The following is a 16,935-nucleotide window of genomic DNA, read 5'->3' on the forward strand; positions in this document are numbered from 1 at the left end:
TGGACAAGGGATGGAGGGACAGGACACAGGGAATGGCTCCCCCTGCCAGAGGGCAGGGCTAGATGGGATATTGCAAAACAATTCTTCCATGTGAGGGTAGGGACACCCTGGCACAGGGTGCCCAGAGCAGCCGTGGCTGCCACATCCTTGGAAGTGTCCGGGGTGAGGTTGGACGGGGCTTGGAGCAACCTGGCATGATGGAAGGTGTCCCTGCCCGTGGCAGGGGGTGGAATGAGATGGGCTGTGAGGTCCTTTCACACCCAAACCATCCCATGAGTCTATTAAATAATTTTTAAACTGGGCAAACTTTGAATTTGCTGTGAAAAATATTTTCTTTCTGAAAGCAGATTTTGCATTGATATCCATGCAGATATGAAACTCTGATGTGTGACTGTAGTGGTTAGAAATAGTATAGATTTCAGTGAACTCCACACCTGAACAGGAGCAGGGCTGGTTGTGCAGGGCTGGAGCTTTACATTTGTAAACTTCCCATTTCCTCCCCTGCATCAGCAGGGTTTAAAAGATCTTTTACTGTCTTGAGGGTAAATACCTTTCATTTCTGAAATGGTAAAACCGAAATCTCACTTGTTTCTCTTAAAGTGGACCCATCTTTAAATGCAGACAAATGGAGAAAACCTTCACTAGCCCCTCCTGGGGAAAGGGAGGCTGCAAACCTCTAGCTTTGGAAACAAGGATTTTTGCTCTGTCATTTTTAAAAAGGAATCACAGAAAACTAGAATTTTTTGCTGTAGAGTTATGAGAAACAGAATTCACCCAGTCTGAGCCCTTTTAAGATAAAGGAAATGAAGGAAATGACAGTCTTCGTCTGCATGCTGCTTTCCACTTGTAGCATCTGCAGCGTGCAGGTCCCAGTGGAGCTGGGGGTGTGCTGGAAATTTTGATTTGCTGATGCTTTTTCCAGGACAGGGACTCTCCCTGTCTGTGCTGTGCAATGATGTACCCAGGAGCACAGGGCTGGGCCTGCTAGCTTGAACACTCACATGGAACTTTGGGAGCCTTGCTTGTGAAAAGAGTCATAATGCCCCACTTATTTAAAATTTTATTAGGAGGATTATATTTGTTACCTGAAATAGCAAATCCAGCTTATGCAGCCCTGTAAAGTACCAGGAACCCTCGACTAGTTTGCTGCTCATCACTGCGAGTGAGTGAGATATTGATACACTTATAAAGTGTATGTGTAGCTTTTGTCTCCAGTGCTTTTTAAAGATCTTTCAAGGGCCTTTACCAGCCCCTCTGCTAGTACCTTGTCTCAGCACCGCGTGCTCATCACTGTTACAAGTCCGTGGGGCCGTTGAGCACAAAGCTTCAGGCGCAGCCTCTGCCTGCGCTTGCTGCCGGGGCAGCCGCCGCACCCCACGGTCCTGCACTCGCTCCCTCTCCAGGGAGCAGCCACAGGGGAGCCTGGCTGTGACTTCTGGTTCGGTGATCTTCAGCAAGGAAAAAGCTTTTCCTGCGCAGTCTGCTCTTGGTTGTGCTGAGCAGATGTGCACTGGCTCAGGCTGTGGCCAAGTAATTGGCACTGGTAAAACAGAAATGCGATTTAAAGAAACTTGGTCCAGTTACCTCTGCCCTCCCTCTTTCACGGTATCACTTCCAGCAGAAAAATGCCACGTGACATCCATCTGTGTCCACATAATTGCAGGGTGTGTGTCAGCACAGTGTGATCATTTGTGTGCATGTGACATGAAAGTAATCGGGTTATGGTATCCAAAAGAAACAGCCAAAGAGGAATTTTCCTGCCATGTGATGTGACTATCTTTGTGTTGTTTCTACATTATGGGAATAAATACAAGATTGAAACAAAATTTCAGCTAGGATAGATAGCACCAGTTCTCCAGAGACTGGCTGGAGCTAATACATGGGGTTTGGTGAGCTCAGGCCTCATAAGGGCTCTCCTGCTCCAAGGACTGACTACAAAGCACCTTCTTCAAGTTATTCTTGAAGAAAGCCCCATTTGTGGTTCCTGTTAGAACTCTAAGGTGGAGAGATGGACTTCCAGAGGTCCAAGGGCTGGAAAAAGCCCCCCAAAGCCTTGGGAGAAGCACACATTGCCTTCTGCTCAGAGATGACTGATCTGAGACAGCTGCAGGCTCAAGCAATTTTTCAGGGGTTTGATGCCAACCCCTTTGTCCCCCTCCCTGCTGTGGCTCACTTGGTTGCCTCAAGCACTTGGTGCTGAGAAGCACAAAGTCCTCCTGCCCCCCAAGCAGTAGATCCACTAGGATACATCTTTTGCAAAGATAATTTGGGTCACATCTGTCATAGGGGGTGACAAACAGATTTATTTCCTTTGTTATGGCTTTTGCCGTGGACTGTTGTGCTGTAGGTTGAGCAGCAGTGAGATGCAGAGCCTGGAATGGGAAGCGACACTGTCTGAGCATCCTCCGCTGTGCTCAGCAGCGCGTTCCTCCCTCCCAGCCATCCTCCTCACGCCTCTCCAAGGCGAGGATTTGCGGTGGCTTCTTCCCTGGGCAGTGGCTGCTCCTCTCAGCACCTGGAGTGGCTCCGTGTCCTTTCCTGAGCCTGGAACCAAGCACCAGATTTGTGGTTAATACACAACAGCCGAGGCTGTGGAGAAGCTGTGGCTGCCCAGGAAGTGTCCCAGGCCAGGTTGGAACAGCCTGGGATAGTGGAAGGTGTCCTCAGGGCAGGGGTGGCACTGGATGAGCTTTAAGGTCTCTTCCTGCCCAAACCGTTCCATGATTCTAAGATAAGGTGTTCCTGAGTAGGAAAGAGGACAGCAATGGGATACTAATGAGAAGCACTCTGGGACTGGGAGGAGCAAGTTATGATTTAGGAACTTGCTTCTGGGCATCTGCATGGAAATATCTGTTCTGGTCATGCAGGGAGGTCATGGAAAATGAAGTGACTGGTGGGTTTGGCTTGTGTGACTGATGTGCTAAAGATGATCTGCTCCTTCATTAGCAGCACTCTGATGGAGGACACCAGAGGACACTCAGGGCGAGGACAGGATTTTTAACAAGTAATTTAGAGGCTGTCTGCACTGCGGGATTAGCCGGAGGTATAACTTGAGAGCTGCCAGTAACCTGACGCTTGTGGGTGTCTGTGACTGGAGGCAGAGGCTGGCTGGGCCGAGCCGGCCGTGCCGGAGCGGGGCCGGGGCTGCTGCTGATCGCGCCGTGGGGCTGGGCTGGCTCCTCTCAACATGCCGGGCAGCTCCGGCACTTCAGGCTCGCCGCTAGCAGCGCTTGGAGCTGCTTGGGAGGAGCTAGTGTAAGTGTAGGTGGCTTCAGCCCCACCGAGAGCTGAGACACCCGATGGAACTCAAAAATCCACACAGACCGTTGGGAGACAGCACATAGCAGCTCGCAGTTAAATCCTTTTCTTTTTTTTTTTTTTTTCTTGAAAAAAAATTCTTTCCACAGTAGCAGACTTGCAGCTGTTAACTAATCCCATAACAAGTGGCATTTAGCCACACATTTTCCAAATTAAATAAGCTTGCATGTTGGACTAGTTTCATACCCTGTAATACAAATACTTTCCCTGCTGGGGAAAAAAAAATTAAAAGAAAAATCCTCTCAGGCGTAGGAAGAGTGGGGAAGGGGAAGGTGGGTTTGCACGGCCATGTCGCTACTGCTGTCCCTGTCAGCGCGGCGGTTCCGCGCAGAGCACCGCGTTCGCTGGAGGATCTGATGGGTTATCAAGGACTGCTCATGCTTAAATTATTAGTTAAGGCTGTGACATTAAAGAATTGTTATTTGGTCATGGTCTCACGGCTGTGTTTTGCCAGGAGGTGTTTGGAAATTCTCATCTCTGCTGTCACGTAATCTGTACTTGCCCTTTTGGTGCTTTTTTTCCTGGTCATTTGAATAATGTTTTCAGATCCTCAACTGACTCCAGGCTCGGCAGCTTTGGGCCACAAGCAATTAGCAGCACATGTTGGTAGAACTTAGGCTGGATCTATTTTGAGGGTGTTTGAGAGCACCTCCTCTACCCCCCACCTGCTTCCTGCACATTTTTAAGAATCCCATTAAAAATTTTTCAGGATCCCCATCCAAGCCAAATGCATTGTTTCCATGGAAACAATTAATGGGGAGAGCAATTTATAAGACTGATGTAAAAAAATGAGCACTTCATCAGCCCCCCTGCTGCTCTGATATACAATCTCGAGGCAGAGGCCGGGTGAGGTTTGCATAAGTGATATCCTTAAAAAAGGGGGAGACAGAGAAAGGAGCCTGGGAGTCTGCCCGTGGCACGGTGAGCGATGCCTATTGTGCTGCACAGGCATTATTAGCTCTTGGAAAAGATGAGGTCTTTCAAAATGCTTTTCCTTTAGAGAAAGGGTTTTTCCTAATCCCATCCTCTGCCACAAGATCCACGGCCTGGGTTTGTGGCTGGTTATGGAGTCATGGCTGGGGATGGCCATGGCAGCACGGTCCCTGTGTAGGACCTGGCCTTTGATTAAAAGGCTTTCAGGAGGCCTTGGTTAGAGACTTGCTTTAAAAGTGTTCTCTTTGTTGGGCTTTTAAAATTATTATTTTATTTTGTATTTGTTTGAAATCTGCCACTTGAGCTTTCTCCCAGCCAATGTTTTGCATTGATTTTATCTATCTATCTATCTATCTATCTATCTATCTATCTATCTAATCTATCTATCTATCTAAACCTAATCAGAATTTGCTGTTTAAGATGGAGAGTGGGCAGAGCACCCACAGCAAAAGCTGTCATTCTGGACAGGGGTCTGAGCAGGATTTTATTTGGAATTTCCTAAGGAGCTTATTTTTTGGCAAAAACTAATAAAAAATCCATCCTGAACAGCTTTGCTGCAGCAAAAGCAGGAATGTGTCTCTGCTCTGAAATAATGTTACAGAGATTTTAGAGCCTGCCAGAAAACATTACCTGAGAAAGGAAAACCCTTCTTGGATCTGGTTCCATATGCAAAGGACTGGGATGTGGCCGTGGCGCTGGGAGGGATGGAGCAGCTTGGGGAAGTTCAGCTCAGGGACCAGCAGTGCTGGTGGTCTGTGTAAGAACGAAATGAATAAAAATCATAATCAAGCAGGAGTTCTTTGCTCCTGTTTCCCCTGATTTCCAAGGATTCTTCCTGGCTGGGGGTGTTTTCCTGCAGAGGGCACTCGCCATCCACGAACAGCACCCGCAGTGAGGCTGCGTCCGGCAGCATCCCCTGCCAAACCCTGAGAGACGGAGAGAAAAAAATGTAAATTATGAAAGCAAATGATTCCCTGGTAGTGCACAAGGCCAGCGGGAAGAGCCCGAGATTTTAAGGAGGAAAAAATCCAATGTGGGGAGCGAGAGGCTGGAGGGACGTGGGGGGCCGGGGGCTGCAGTAACGGGAATCATAAAAGGGGTGGAAAAAGGAAAGGCTGCGTGTCTGGGTTAAAATTTAATAGCAATGGAGATGAGAGAGGAAAAAGCCTTAATTAAGGCAACATCCCAGAAAGGGAAAAGCCAGCAGAGTGGGGCAAATACAGAGAATTATTTTTGGTTTGCAGCCCCAAGCAGGGGCTGTCAGCGCTGGGAAGCAGCCTTTATTCGTGTGCTTCTTCCATGCTTCCGTATGGGAAAGGGACAGACTTACAAAGAGCTCAGCCAGGGAAGTCTCGGGATCTCTCCGTGCGAGGCTCTGAAGTACATCTCTGAGAAAGAAATACTCGGCAGCCAAACGATAAAACAGTTTAGGAATTAAGTATTCTGGAGTTTGTGGAAAAAAAATCTCATATTACCAACAAGCTGCCCTTGAAAACAGATTATAGAAATTGTTTAGGGTTATTTTAAACCCGGGTAGAAATGGTCTGGCACCGTCTATGCCATCACTCATCTGAGGTGGAAAAACCCCCATGGATGTGTTCCAGTAAATAGCTCTAGCATTTTATTATTTGCTTTTATTACAGCAAAGGAGCACGTAAACAAAAATATCCTCAGAGCCAGCTCTGCAAATGTAGGTCTGGATGTCATAGAAATCCATCTTCCAGAGAATTTTTACATTGCTACATTGCTGATGAGAATTGTGAATTTATTTTTAAAGTTTCTCTTTGCTACATGTTTTAGTATTTTTAATTTGGTTTTGTGTTCCTCTGCAAATATTTTCTACTTTTCTTTAAAAAAATCAATCATTTTGAAATGGAATGAGAGTTCTTTTATTTTGCCAAGGATGATTTTTTACAAAACATGTTTTAACAAACATAATTGAAAGTATGATTTTTATGTAATATGATTATCATTTGTTCTAAGTTACTGGTTAAAATATTACTGCTTTGAGTAAATTCCCTCCTATAGGTGTATCTGTGCTCAGTGTTATGGGGAGGACGGATGGGAGAATTGTTGTTAATAGCAAGTTTTGTTTTGGGCTGTTCCGATCCATTTTTAAATGCATGGTTTGAGCTCTGTGGAGCCAAGGCAGGTGAAGAAGCAGCAACCCCGAATGGTGGAGTAGTTACTGAACAAGGGGCTTGTGGAGTAGGGTTGTCGGATTTCTGTAGAACCGGCAGACGGAAAGCCGATCCCATCTCCCCCCTGGAATAACCCGGCTGCTTTGGCAAACACAAACTACAAACACTTCCAAATCCCAAACAGAAATCAGTGCTCACAACGGTGCAGTTCCTCGTCAGTCGAAAAGACTCGGAATTTTATTTCAGGAGGTTTTACCTGCGGACTTAAGGAGGTGACTCAGGCTGTTTGGAATTAGGACAATGTTATTGGGGCTCCTGCCTTTACATTAATGTGACTGTTCTAGATATGGGTGTCCTGTTCACAGGTTTAGCACTCAGCCTTAAGAACTGGTACAAGTCAAAAGCAGGCATAGAATATTTCAGTCTCATTGTACCTTCTCTGAGCAAAATTCAATTGTTTTAACTAATTTTGGTTTTAGTTGTGATTTGACAACAAAATCTGTGCCTGCTGGCTTGACCTCCACTTGTATTTTAATATTTAAAATTGTCGTGAATGAAAAGGAGTGTGGCTGCTTGTAATTTCATGGTATTTCTTCATCCCTACTGAAAAATACACGTGGACAAGGAAGTAAAAAGGACTTCCTTTTTATTCCCAAATATACTAATTACTAGGGAGCAATTTTTGTGTGAAAAACGTGATTGTTCATCATTTTTTCTGTGGATGTGGGATTTCCTGAATGACAGGAGAAACAACACCATGTGCCTGTTTTTGATAGATCTGCTACAGAATCTCATCATTTATAAATTGCTTCCCTATAAACAAATTATGTCTTTATTTGTATGTTTTGCCAAATATATTTGTTTTTATCTTAATGTGTGTTTCATACGTGTATATTGATAGGTAAGTGCACAAACAGCTGTAAGGACTGACTCCTAAGTAATCTCACAAAGGAAAATATATGTGAATTCCAGTTGCTGTTTTCTTGGGGATGCAGAATAAACCCTGAATTGAAAGCTGCAATCCCTCCTTCCCGAGCAGATCCATGTGAGCAGCCTGGCCACTGGAGGAAGCGGCTGGCCCCAGACAGTGGCCCTGGACAGTGGCCCTGGGGTGTCCTGCAGTGTCACCGCCCAGCCCAGGAGCCGCCTCTTGGCTTTTACCTGACCCTTCCTATTATCTCCCTTCCATGTTACATTCCCTCTTGTACAGATATTCCCATTCATAAAATCTTTTCCTGATTGTGGTGGCGAGGGCTGGGTGTATCAAGAATAAATAAGATCCCGAGCAGCAGCTATTCGTCAAAGCCCTCATTTCCTGGAGTTCTGCCCTGATCCCTCTTGCATGCATCGCATTAGAGGGCAAAATCTCCTCTTATTTATTTTATACTTTCTTCTGTCGTTTATTAAACATCAGAATGCTGCGGGTGTGCTCAGCCCCGGGCTCAGGCAGTCCCGCCTGGCAGTGCTTCCCACTGCGGGAACACGCGGCCAGGGCCGACTCCTGAGGGCCGTGGTTATGGTGATATCAAAAATCTGTTCAAACTCGCCCGGTCCTTTCCTGTCTCGTACCAGGAGCTGCCCTCACTCCTGCCAAAGCTGTGGGGATACGGGGAACTGCCTGGGAGTCCCCGTCCCCTCGGGATGGGAGCCACAGGCACAGTCCGTGCTGGAAATGGCCCCTCTGGCACCGGCTCAGCCAGCGTGCTCACACATAGCATGGGTGCCCTACTGGAGTCATGGAGAGATATTGGGACTAATTCATAATGGTGGGATGAAAGTAGTAATTCCCTTCCCCTCTTTGCTCCATCCCATTTCAACAGGGCTTGTGTGGATTGTTTCTGTTTGGTTGGAGTTTTTAAAATTAGAAAAAAACCAATAAAACCATATGCAGCTAATTTTATTTATTTTAAATTTTTTATTCTGGCTTCACATTCTAATCTTGCAGAATATTATTTGCTAATATTTTCTGCTTTTCTCTCTGTCTTTCTCCCTCCTTTATCTCCTGTTTCCCTCTCACCCTGCTCACTGGATGGGTTGCATTTTCTCCCAGAGCTGAAGCTGTTGCTCCCCGTGCATCAGGAGGAAAGGATTAGCTGTACTTCTCTCAGACCTGAGGCATTACTGTTTCTTCCCCATACTCAGCATCCAATTGTCTGGCTCTATCTGGGTCCTAAATCCATCCTGAATTGGTTTCCTAGCTGGCAGATTTGTGTGTTCCATCTTGTTTTGGGACCTGTCTTTGATCTGAATATCTTAAATAATTTTCTATTTTTCCAAGGAGAAGTTTTATTACATGCAGACAATCTGTATATGACTAGCGAAAATGAGAAGATAAAGGGTTGATTGAAAACATGTCAAATGCTGGTTTTTGCCAACAACCCCGGGTTTGATCGTGGAGGGAGCAGTGACAAACCCTTGTGTTGGGAATGGATGGGCTGGCATTGGCCTCCGGGAGAGAAATGGTTAAATTATGCACTCGCTGGAGTATGAAGGCAGTTCTTCTTTGCTGACAGATAGTTTGACCAGTGTCAGGTTATCCCGATGCGTTCAGCATACCTTCATTGCATCATAAATAAAACAGACAAATTACTTTTTTTTTTTTCCTCCTAGGGTGGAATAAGCAGGAGGAAGGGGAGGGATACGGATTGGGACAGATGGGGGTTCGGGGGGGAGGTGAAGAATTAGAAGGAAAAGAAAAAAGAGAGAGATCTTTGCAGACACTCTATGAATCTCTGCTTGGCAGCTGAGAACAATGAGAAAAGCAAGCAATTACCTCGAATCCTTCCCCTTATCCAGACATAGGAAATATATTCCTGCCTGAGCCTTTTTTCTCCTCTCACCCTCCCTCCCTCCCTCTCTCCCTCCCTTCCTCCCTTGCCCTCCCTCTCTCCCTCTCTCCCTCTCTCTTTCCCCCTTGTATATCTAATTTAATTCCTCAAGGCATGGCAGATGTAACAAAGAAAGGAGGGTCTGTGTGGATGGGCCACTTCCCAGCGCAGGACGAAGCTGTCCTCCATGGCAAACGTCCTTTTCCATTCCCTGCCCTGGCAGACTCCTGCACCCTCAGCAGCAGCATCCATGAAAAAGGAGCAGAAAGGTATTTTATAGCTCCGTCTCTTTTACAAATTCCTCCCAAATCCAGTGGTGTGAATACTCAATCCTGCTGGCCGGGCGCAGGAAGCCAATGTTCTTTATCTCCAGACATCCATCCCAGAGGATGGATTTGCCCAGACGGGCAAAAAGAGCCCTTTCCCACTTTTCCCTCTGCCCCTGTTTTCAGTGGTCTCTTTACCAGTAGCTCCCTTATTTTCCGAAAATTATTGTAGGATTTAAATTCTCATTGTTGAATATTTTTTACCCCCTTTTTTTCCAAAGCAGCATTAGCAAGTATTTCCTGAGGTTGCTGGGTCTGTAACAGGGATGTCCCCGGGGGGTCCCCGTCTGCGTCCCGCCTTGGTCTCCATGGGAAAAGGGGCACTGACGTGCTGGGTTACCTGGGTATGACGGTGATGAACACGTAGGACCCGCGTCCCCTCGGTGCCGTGAGCCTTCCAGTTGTGAGAATGGCTGTTCGCGCAGAAGTATTCTAGCCTTTTAATTGCTGGTAAGCCTTTAGGTAGCAGATGTATTTTCATTTTTGAGGTAATAAATACTGCAGATATGGTAGTGCTGATGGGATCGCTGCTTCTATTAGTCAACCGTGTGCTGTGCTCAGGGCAACCCTGGGTTTGCAGTGTCATGGAATTGTCAGGAACAGTGTCCACAAACCCCTGCCATGGCCAGCACAGTGGGTGTCTTGCTTGTCAGGGTCCCCTGGTTGCTGCCTCCCCCTTTCCACCTGGCATTTGGCTTTCAGGGGACACACATAATTTTGTTTGTCCTGTGCTGTGTTACAGACATTTTCCTTGCACTGCTCGGAGTCACCCCAACACCTGCACATCAGGATTTAAAAGGGGACAAATTGTCTGTTGCCACTGCCTTTGCTTTTAGATGCAAACTAAAATCACTATTAGACTTTTAATAATTTAAGCTAAAAATGCCATTCCTTATGGATGTCTCTGGCTGTATTTTTACAGTCAAGGGATAGAAAGGAACATTATAGGAAATTTAAAGGAGGCTTTGGGTATTAAATCTTCACCTCTTCCAGAAGATAACGCAATTCCGTAAATCTGCGCGAGACCTTTGTTTAACCCACCCCCCGCTAGCGCGGGCAGGTTTTATAGGCGCCTGTCTCGCTGCCGCTCACAGCCTGTGTTTTACATAATACCCTTCAGCATCACTGATATTAACCTTGATGGCATTATTATTGCTATTTACAGTTCATATGCTGGGAATGGTAAACTTGAATGGGATTAATGAAATAAATTAAGTGATGGAAATATTAATGCTATTAACAATCAGTAACAATAGTTGACAGCATAGGAAAAAGAATAACCTGCCATTAACCAAGCAGGGTAGGATCTTTCTCACATCAGCATAAAGGTATCTGACACTTCATTTTGATTAACCCCAGATTAATTTTCTTTCAAGAAACAACTTCTCCAGGGTCTTCGTGCTTCTGTGTTTCAAAACTGAGCTTCTGGCACGTTTCCCACGTCACCTTTCCGATGACCAAGAACCCAAGGACAGGAGCTTGGTGATGAGGACAGGCCCCATAGGCTCTGTCCAACACTGCTGAACTTCGCCTTGGTTTAGTCCCACAGGGATTCTGGGCTTCAGTGAAGCTGCTGCAACACGTTCTCTGTGTTGCTTTTCCAGCAAAAAAAAAAGACTCCCTGCTGCTGGTGTGAATTTACAGCTGGAGGAACCATTGGTGATGCACAACTGGTTCTTTCTGTTGTGCCATTTTCATTTGAAAAATGAGATTCATCGAGCTGGAGGGTTTACTAGGCTCCTGGACTGTTGGGAGGTGCTGGATGTCATTTTTGGTTGATGCAGTACTGCAAGGGGATCTCTCCTCTCCTCCCCACAACACTGGCTTGGGAACAGGAGAAGGTGACTTTATCAGGCCTGCAAGAGGTGCGATGGCTCCTGGGCTGTGTAGGGCTTGCTGTGATTTTACCAAAGCCCTGGAGAACAGAAATACCAGTCTGGCTTCCTTTGTGTTCCTCATGAGAGGTTTATCCTAAGCCAGAGCCCAGGTTTATCAGATGTGACCATGTTTCAGCACACAGTACCTTCATGCATTGTTGCTCGTGGGGCACATGCTGAGGCTCTGGAAAATTCCCCACTGATAAGGTGAACAAAGGTTGGAGAGAAAAAAGCATCGCTAATTTTTTCCCATTCCAAATGTGTCTTGCCAATCCTTCCCAGCTGGCTTCTCACACTAGGGAAGAAAGTGAGCCCATAAATAAACCAGGGCAGGACACCTGGAAAGAATAAAGTGCCCTTCTCAGCCATGCAGGGGAGGACGACTTGGTGTCTGCTGGCTGGGACACGGAGGCGGTGTGGGAAAGGAGCCAAACTCAGGGCTGGGCAGCACGGGGACGCTTGGGAGACACCGTCGGGCTCTGCCATAACAATTTGTCTGCTACAGCATGGCTTTTCGTGTTACTGATTGTGGTCTTCTGCTGAAGCTCAGTATGACGAGCACTTGCCACTGTTCTGGTAATGCTGGCTTTAGTCAGAGTGGAGGCTGAAATCTGTTTCTTAGGATAACCCTGAATTTCAACCCCTTAAGAGCTTCAGCTCTAGGAGCTGCTCAGGTCAGGATTGGCAGGTTGCTTCCAAGTAAACAGGGCCATACTGTGATGAGACAGTCTAGTTGGAGTGTTTGACTCTTTCCTGTCACATCTTGGATTATTTTGTGTCCAAATTTCAGTGTGTTTGGTTTTGTCTATGAGGAGGAAAACAATTCATTCTAATTAACCCCATTTTACTTTCTGGTGGGAAAAAAAATGCTCAACCACCCAAGATACTCCTTAGACTACTCCTTCAGTAGAAATGGTCTTCTTATTCTCAAACCCCCAGTTTCAGGATGGCCAGAAAAGGAATAGCAGACTTTGATCCAGGGACATGAAATATGGCCAGAATAGCCTATTGTTTCACCAACAGCCTTATCTCTGATGCGCTCCCAGCCACTGTCAGAACCTGAGACTTTACGGAGCACATCAGACCTGTACATTCATTATGCACTCAGGGCGCAGATAAATGAGTATACACGCTTTTCCTCAGGCTCTGGAACATGCCTTGCCAAGCCCTGGCCAACATCAGCGGGGACCTGTGCCAGAAATGTCCTTCTCTGTGGGGACAGCACGTGCTTGGTGCAGGTTCTTTCACTGGCACCGTGGAGAGCCTCTGGTGTGTCCTCCATTACGGACACATTTCTCTGCAAGCGTGTCTCATATTCTACACGCTGTCCCACCTCTGCCTCTCTGTTGCTGACCACTGAGGTGTTCCCCCTAGGCTGTGTCCTCTTCCATGTGCTGCCTCCCTGTTCTCTCTGCCATGCTGGGGTCTGTGTTTGGTGTTGCCGCTCAGTCCCCTGACAGGATGGGAGGGAAAGGAAATGGGAGACACTGTGCTCATCTGAACTGAAGCTGTTTCTGGCAGGAAACCAAATTCAACAAATATGGAACCCAGTAAATGATTATATTTTGAAATAACAGGTCTAAGGACTGATGAATTGCAATCCCAGTTTAACACCAAAATGTGGGGACGCTTCTGGAGACAGGCAGCTCCTTTGGCCTTGAAGTTACAGAGCTGTCTTGAGATATTAAAAGAATTCCTCTTTTCATTTGCTTCTGGCCTTAATCATCCATTAGTCATTGCTTAGCTCCCATCAGCCCATGAACCAATATTCTGGGTTATCTAGGGAAGAATCCTATTTTCTGTTCCTTCTTGGTGAAGGTAAAATGGCTGCAGCGTGCTTTAAGATGGAGCCTCACTTTTGGAGGGATTGAAATGGAATTAGCAAACATAAATTGTATTCAAAATAGCAGTTTCTGCTTTATCTCACTGCACTCTGCTTTCTTCCCTGTCCTCCTCTCCATCCCTCTGTCCCAGCCCCTTTCCAGAGCAGAGCAAGTAGTCATTATGGGGGAGTTTTTTATGCACTGGTTTAACTTGCATGTTCCTGCAGCAGGGCTGCGAGTTAAGGTTACAGCACGTTTGCTTTGCTCACGCTTTTCCTCTGAAGTCTTGTAAAATAGCCTGAGAGAGCTGACAGCAGGATAAGACCTGGCTTAAAGTTGGGAATAATCCTTTTGAATGCTACAAAAAAATACTAAAATGCAATTTACTTTCCTGTTTTTAGCTTTGCATCCTTCAGGTTGCACACGTTTCTAAGCACCTTCAGTTCCTATTTATTTTAGTGCTCCCCATCCCCTAAGAGCAATTCAACATCTGAAAGCTTTGGATCCAAAAGGGGTTTGTAGGAATAATGCCAGACCCGGGGGAGGGGGTCAGGGGATCAAAGAGAGGGGGGTTAATTTTGGCTGCCTGTGCCTAAATCTGTTTTTCCACCTGAAACCAATAACATTGTGGTGATAGGAATTCTGTAGGTACTAATTACTCTTCTCCTTATTCCTGATTCTGCTCCAGGTTGGGCTGGCATTAGGTGTAATTGTTTTTATTAGAGAATAATACTGGAAGCAACCATTTATAAACTCACTAAAGCTGTGGAAACATTTACTCTCAAAGTTTTGTGAAGCTTTTTATGATTTCCGTGCATATTGTGGTTAATATTTCCAATTAAGCTATCACACGTGCTGCATATATTATGTAATTATACTGGAGGAGCAACTCAGAAATTACAAGACAAGGACACAACGAAAAGTTAATTAAAAATGTGAAAGCCTTAAGAGGCAGAGAGAACAACAAATTTCAGGAAATTAATAGTCTAGATTAAAAATTATTCAGTGCCTTCACTCTAATGGGAACCCATTTTAATATTCAGCATTCCCTGTCAATACTGGAAGTTTAAATCCTGAAATGTGAATTTCCACGCTTTTGTGACATTGGCTCACAATCTTAACGTCCTTTTAATGTACTTTTTGTTGTGTAAATCTGTGTAAGTACCATCAGTCATCAAACCTGACATGTGCCTGTGTGCGGCAGCCCCAACCTGCATCTATTAGGGCTTTTTGTGTTTGTGCAGTGGAACCTCCTTAGACAAATTCCACTGAAGGCACAAACCTGCTAAAGGAATAAATTTGTTTTCCCCTGAAACAATAGACCTGCATCAAAGGAACATCCAGGGAAACAATAAGTCATTGCCAAAGATAAATTTCTGTCCTGCAGCAAGGCAAAATGTACCAAGGGTCTGACTTGTTGAAGAGGTGAAGCTGGGGACTTATCAGGGCAGTGGGCAAACCCCAATATAATATAGACAATAATTTAAATTATTTAAAAATTATCAAAAAGGAATCTGGCCAGCATCTTGTGCTTTTCATGTGGTGTCATGGTTTGAGGTGTTTTAAGAAAATGCAAGGAAACCATGAATGAGATCATTCCTCCCACCTGAGCTTCAGCATGAAGCTGAACTTCCAGGTCATCGACAAACTGGCAGCCACATGGCATTTTATTTAAATGTATTCAAATTTAAACCACGTTCTGCCTATGTCCACAAATAAACAACAGGCAAAGAGCGAGGGTTTGAGCAGAGTGGGGCCAGCATAGCCAGCTGTGGGTTTTTCCTGAGCCCAGGACGGTGTTTTGCTGAGCTCTGGTGCCCTGAGTGCTTTTAGCTCAGGCTGTGGCCCTGGCTGGGGCTGCAGGGGAGCCTTGCAGAGCCACCAGCTGGGCAGAGGTATCTTCCAAGCACGCAGCTGAGAGGATGGGCTGAAAGACTATGCTGGGAAACTGTCACACAGCAGACACCTGCAGCCATGGGGAAGGGCAGGGGAGGGAAGGAGAAGGGAAGAGGCTCAGGATTTTCTGCTGCCATGACAATATCTTTTTGCAATTTTTTGTTCTAAAGATGGGACGGGAGAGGTCTCTGGAAAATGCCAGGGAAAAGCTTTGTGAAGGTCTTCTCTCAATATATTGTCAAGTATCTTTCCAAGTGTGTCTGTGGGGGGAGGTGGATGGCATGAGGTGCACAAAGAAAGGGAGAGTCACCCCACACACCCGGTGCCTCTCCAGTCCTGCTGGAAGGCCAGAGGTGTCCTGGCAGGTTGCTGGACTAGGTGCTTTGACATGGTGCCTGAGAGGATTGCCCAGCTGACACCTGGGCAGGGAAAGCCTGGATGAGGATGGACGTGGCGAGTCTGTCACTGCGAGCACCAGGCAACACCAGCCTGGAAGTGAAGGAATGCATATTCCTGTCTGGATTTGAAGCAGATTATTTACCTACCTGACACAGTCGAGATCTAAGAGTACTTTTATGGGTGTCTGCTCTGTACTTGGCACTCGAAGCTGGAGTTTTGGCCGAATTCTGTCCATAAGTAGATTCATTGCTGTCATTTGGATTTGTGGTGGCAGCATTTGCCCATTATTGTGTTATTTTAATTCCCTCAAGAATCTAATGAAAATTAAGTGAAAAAATAAGCCTTTCTGTATTCTATTTTCAAAATGATGGATTGATAGAAGGACAGGCGACTTTGACTTGTAGGCTGAAGATTTTATGCATATATACATAACAGATATGGAGACAGAATTTTTCCCTTATGGCAATGGAATGGTTTTGATAGTCTCCATTAAAATAGATTCGAAAATACCATTTGTTTTATGTTTAAACCTTAAATTAAATTTTTCAATAATAAAGTATGCTTATTATAACCCAATTCTATCAATCACCGAAATGAACAGCATATTGGTGGGTTCAAGCAAGTAAATAAATGTGTTATTTTACTGCATGTCAGGAAGGTTTATTGGGTAGAATTCTTCCCTCTGAACTGGTGGGTTAGAGGTTTAAGCATCACACTGAGGACTTGCAGTGATGCAGAGTGCTGACCCTGCCTCTTAGGGCCTTGGGCAGAGGCTGGCAGCTCAGACAAGGCATAAAAGTGTGCTGCTCTCTGTCCAAGCTGTTCCCATGGTTGCTTTGAGAAAGCACCTTCAGAGGTGTGGTGTTGGGAGAGCCACGTGATGTGCTGTGTTCTGCAAGGATATTATTTGAATTGTTGCTATGGATCTTCCAGCTGCTGTGTTTATCTGGGGTCATTGTGATCGTTAAACTGATTATTTTAATATGTGCTTGGAGACATGCTGAATGAGAAAATAGTTTTAGAAAAAATTTGGTTCTCGGCTGGAAGCGGGTGTGGGCATGGGGTGCATGTCCCTCCTTGGTCACTGCTCAAGGCTTTGCAAAATCTTTCTTTTGCACAGTGCAGTTACTGCCTATGGAGAAGGTGTGTCAATGCTGTTGGACAGGGACCTCGGCTTCAGTTGGGTGGGTATGGACATTTCTGGGTGCTGGGCTGTAACCTTCCGTGTCCCAGGGATGCCCCCCAGCATGAAAGCAGCTCTAGGAAGGAGGCACAGGCACTGCTGTACACCTGTGTTTCTGTGGTTGATGCTCTACCAGGCCATGTCCTGTTTTCCTTCATGTCCCACATGTTTGTGGAGCACAGAGAGTGCCCAGAGCTGGCTGCAGCTTCTG

At 45.9% G+C, this 16,935-nt stretch overlaps 2 long non-coding RNA genes across 2 annotated transcripts in view; one reads left to right on the forward strand and one right to left on the reverse strand.

The window, feature by feature from the left end:
* LOC144247072 (uncharacterized) overlaps positions 1-16,935 on the forward strand; it is a 278,729-nt gene that overhangs the window by 24,021 nt on the left and 237,773 nt on the right. The window lies entirely within an intron of this gene.
* On the reverse strand, positions 1,373-16,921 carry LOC146766455 (uncharacterized). Its single transcript, XR_014958029.1, has 3 exons — positions 9,887-16,921; positions 4,882-5,004; positions 1,373-2,544 (listed from the first exon to the last, which is right to left on the reverse strand). It is a non-coding gene; the product is annotated as an uncharacterized LOC146766455 (long non-coding RNA).

Source organism: Lonchura striata, chromosome 11 (genome assembly GCF_050655825.1).
Source record: "Lonchura striata isolate lonStrDom1 chromosome 11, ASM5065582v1, whole genome shotgun sequence".
NCBI classification, from domain to species: domain Eukaryota; kingdom Metazoa; phylum Chordata; class Aves; order Passeriformes; family Estrildidae; genus Lonchura; species Lonchura striata.